This window comes from Mustela putorius, unplaced genomic scaffold (assembly GCF_011764305.1).
Source record: "Mustela putorius furo isolate JIRA1106 unplaced genomic scaffold, ASM1176430v1.1 tig00003835_pilon_pilon_pilon, whole genome shotgun sequence".
Classification (NCBI taxonomy): Eukaryota; Metazoa; Chordata; class Mammalia; order Carnivora; family Mustelidae; genus Mustela; species Mustela putorius.
In genome coordinates, this window is record NW_025421988.1 from 949,039 (window position 1) to 953,927 (window position 4,889).

At 30.9% G+C, this 4,889-nt stretch overlaps 1 non-coding gene across 1 annotated transcript; it reads left to right on the forward strand.

The window, feature by feature from the left end:
- Positions 1–4,088: 4,088 nt before the first annotated feature.
- On the forward strand, positions 4,089–4,197 carry LOC123394691. Its single transcript, XR_006609419.1, has one exon. It is a non-coding gene; the product is annotated as a U6 spliceosomal RNA (small nuclear RNA).
- The last annotated feature ends 692 nt before the right edge of the window (positions 4,198–4,889 follow it).

The following is a 4,889-nucleotide window of genomic DNA, read 5'->3' on the forward strand; positions in this document are numbered from 1 at the left end:
AATGTTACATTAAATAAGAGAGAATATTAACAAAGTGGGAGGAGGGGCTAGGTTGTTATCATAAACAGATCTTCTATGGTGCTAATTATGTTCTATTTCTCAAAATCTTTAAGTTGAAAAAGTTTTCAAATTTATATCTAGATAGATAGATAGATAGGTAGATGATAGATAGACAGATATCCCAGAAGCTGCAATGCTAGGCTAAGACCATGCTTTAAAGGGCTTTTCTATGCTCTACTAAATACTTTAAACCATTCATTATATCATAGCTCAGGGTTCAAATCTCCATTTGTTTCCTCAGTTTCCTAATATTTATCTTAAGGTGACCTGATCCAGACTTTTGATCACCTTTGTCTAAATATTTCTATTTTAACAAAGTCCTTTGGAACACTCAGAGACTAAAACTTAGAAAAACACTCTGATTGTTATCTCACTCGAGTGGAAAATATATAGTTACCCATTAACTAATGATATCCATGACATTTTTAATTCTTGGGAGCTTTTGGTTAAATGAATTTTTTAAGCTTCCTTTAAATGAAGCTTTAAGCCATCACCACATGAATAAAATTAAAGAACTAAATGAAAACAAGCCAATTATTTACAGAGTAATAGAATGTGCAGTGGAAAGAGTACAATTCTGAAATCATAAAGCCTAAATTAGTGTGATGCATCTTTACTAGCCATGTAATCATAAACCAGTTATCTAAATGTGTTGGCCTCAGTTTTTTCAAACATGAAATGGTGATGATAATACTTATTATGCAGAGTTGTTGTGTGGATGTAATGAAGCATGGAGCATGAGAGTCTCATATTCCATGCTAAAATGATAGCTATTTTTATACTTATAATAATTCTAATAATAGTAATTAAATTGTTCAAAATGATAATATTCATTTATATTGAGGCATTGTATTGACTATTCATAGACACATTTACCAAAATAAATTTCATTTTACTTTACCCCCTCTGAGGATATATATTCCCTAATTCAATATGAATCTCATTATGAATTATAATTAACATAATAAATATGCTGATTTTTCTTCTTTTGAGGGAAGTATCCTTTACTGTTGAACATAAAGAAACTTAAGCAAGTCTGTCTTATTCAAAATTTGCATGCTGCTTTCTTATGAAACTAGATTATAGAGTTGTATGAAATAAATTCATGCAGTTAAGACATTTATGTTTGGAAAAATGGGTGATCAGTTTAGTATTTCAAAAGAAGATTTTAAATGTAAACCTTATAACTGAGCTCTTTCAGCCTTATTTATAGACCATCCTTCATGCTTCCTAAGTACTCCTTCATTGTAAACTAAGTAATAGTTTTTGTCACAGTGTCTATAACTAAAATGGATTTTATATTCTATTATTTCAGAGTTAGTTGCAGTTTCTACATCCTTACTTCCTTTTTTGAAAAATAGATTAGTTCTACAAAAAGTTTTTTCCAGCTTTATTGAAAAATAATCGACATATTATAATTTGTAAATATAAGAAATGATTTCTTATAACATTGCAAACTTTTAACATTGTGTAAATTTTGTACAATTTGATAAATTGGCATACATCTGTCTTGCAATATAATCTACATAAAAATGTTAATATATCTACTATCTCATATAGTTGCCACTGTTTTTTATGTATGTATGGTAAGGAATTTTAAGATCTACTCTCTTAGCAACTTTTATGTATATAGTACAGTAGAGATAAACTTCAGAGGTCTTGTGGGTTTTGTTCCAGACCGCCTCAATAAAGTGATTATCTCAATAAACTAAGTCAAATTGTTATTATTTTTTTTGGTTTCCCAGTGCAAATAAAAACTTATGTTTCCCAGTGCATATAAAAAATAAACACTATACTGTACTCTTCAAAAGCATTATGTCTTTAAGGAAAAACAATGTATATACCTTAAGTAATCTCGTTCTGAGTTTTCAGTGGGTCATAATTACTGATCACAGATCACCATAACAAATATAATAATAATGAAAAAACTTGAAATATTGCAAGAATTACCAACATGTGACAGAGAGACACAAAATGAACAAATCTTGTTAAAAAATGGTGGCAGCAGACCTATTTTATACAAGATTGCTAAAAACTTTCAACTTGTTAGAATGTGATATATGCTAAGTTTAATAAAGGGAAGCACAATAAAAATGGATGTATATATTATTAACTATGATCATCATGCTGTATATTAGATCCCCAGAACTTTTTCATATTATAGTTGCAAGTTTGTACCCTTTGACCACCTTATTCCACCCCAGGGTCACCTCTTGTCAACTCAACTCTAAGTTTCCATTAGTTTGCTTTTTCTTCAGATTCTGTATGTAAGGGATATCATAATACATAAATTAAAATATATATAAAATCTTTGAAATATTTCACTCAGTATAATACCTTCAAGATCCATCCATGCTGTTGTAAATGGCAGCATTTCTTAATTTTTCATGGTTCAGTAGTATTCCATAGTATATATTTACCATACTTATTTTATCCATTCATCCATTAATGGATACTGAAGTTATTTCCATCTCTTGCTTAGAGTTAATAATTTTATAATGAACATAAGAGTGGAGATATGTCTTCGAATAGTGACTTCGTTTCCTTTAGATATATACCTAGAGGTGGGATTACTGAATCATATGGTAATTTTACTTTTAATAATATGAATAATCTCCATACTGTTTTCCATACAAATTTATATCCCTATCACAGTGCATAAGTTCCCCATTTTCCCCAATATTTACCAAAATTTGTTAGTTTTAATTTTTTGGTAGTATATATTCTAATAGGTAGTAATATCTTGTTGTGTTTTTCAGAGGTAAACAACAACAACAACATAATGACTTTGCCCTGAGTTTTTACGTTGAGCACTTTTTAATGCTCCTGTTGGTCATTTATATATAACTTTTTTGAAAAAAAAGCCTATTGAGATCCTTTTGCTATTTTTTTAATTATATATATTTTTCTATTTGTATCTGTTGGTTATTAACCTCTTTTCCGATATAAGATTTGTATTTTCTTCCATTCTGTGGATTGTGTTTTCATTCCTTTTTTTTTTTTTTTTGGCAATGCAGAAACTTTAGTTTGATGTAATACCATTTATTTATTTTTGCTTCTTTTGCTTGTGTTTTTGGCCTGGTATCCAAAAAACTATTGGCAAGACCAAGGTCAAGGAGAATTTTTCCTATGTTTTCCTTTAGGAAATTTAGTTTCATGCATCACATTTAAGTCTTTAATCTATTTCAAGTTAAGATTTATGAGTGATATAAGGTTCCAGTTTCATGCTGGTTTATGTGACTATTCAGTTTTAAATATCATTTATTGAACAGACTATCTTTACCCATTATATATGTTGGCCCCTGTCAAATATTAGGTGACTGTATCAAAGGATTTATTTCTGGACTCTCAATTCTGTTCAACTTGTTTATTGGTCTGTTTTTATGCCAGTATACTTTATTGTTTTGAGCATGAGGGCTTTGTAGTATAGTTTCAAATCAAGAAGTGTAATTTCGCTTCTTCATTCTTTCTCGGAACTGCTTTAATTATTTGTTGTCTATTATGGTCTCATATAAATTTTAGGATTCTTTACTTCTGTAAAGAAAATATTGGATTTTTTAAAAAGATTATTTATTTATTTATTTGACAGAGAGAGATGACAAGCAGGCAGAGAGGCAGGCAGAGAGAGAAGAGTTAGCAGCTTCCTGCTGAGCTGAGAGCCTGATGCAGGGCTCGATCCCAGGACCCTGAGATCATGACCTAAGCCGAAGGCAGCAGCTTAACCCACTGAGCCACCCAGGCGCCCCTAACATTGGACTTTTGATAGGAATTGAATTTACAGATGGTTTTCGGTAGTATGGACATTTTAACAATGTTAATTCTTACCATTCATAAATATGAGCTATCTTTCCATTTATGTCTCCTTCAAATTCTTTATCAATGTCAATGTTTATGGGGTACAGATCTTTCATCTTCTTAGTTAAGTCTTTTCCAAAGTATTGTATTATTTTTGATGCTATTGTGAATTAGATTGTTCTCTTTATTTTTTCAGATAGTTCATCATTAGAGTGTTAAAATGCTCCTGTCTTGTGCTTACTTTGGCAGCACATATACTAAAATTGGAATGATGCAGAGAAGATTAGCATGATCACCGAGCAAGGATGACATGAAAAACTCTTTTAAAAAAACGAAACAAAACAAAATTCCTGTCTTTTATATATTGATCTTGTATTTGGCAGCTTTATTAAATTTGTTTATTCAAAATTTTTTGTGAAGTTTTTAGGATTTTTTTACATGTAAGTTCATGTTATCCAAAAAAAGAAAATTTTACTTCTTCCTTTTTTTTTTTTTTGGAATCTTTTATTTCTTTGTGTTCCTTGTTTCTCTGGCTAGGACATCCAGTAATATGTCAAATGTGAGTAGTGAAAGTGGACACACTTGTCTTTTTTCTGATCTTTAAGGGGAAAACTTTCAAACTTTTTTGATTGAATATGAGATTAGCTCTGGGCTTGCAATATGTGTTTTTTCTTTAATGGATTTTTTAAATTATTTATTAAAATTTTTTATAAACATATAATGTGTTTTTATCCCTAGGGGTACAGGTCTGTGAATCACCAGGTTTACACATGTCACAGCACTCACCATCACTCACCATAGCACCTGCCCTCCCCAATGTCCATACCCCCACCATCCTCTCCCAACACACCTCCCCCCAGCAACCCTCAGTCTGTTTTGTGAGATTCAGTCTTTTATGGTTTGTCTCCCTCCCAATCCCATCTTCTTTTATTTTTCTTTTCGTACGCCCGAAAGCGCCTATGTTGCATCTCCACTTCATCATATCAGGGAGATCATATGATAGTTGTCTTTCTCAGATTGATTTATTTCGCCAA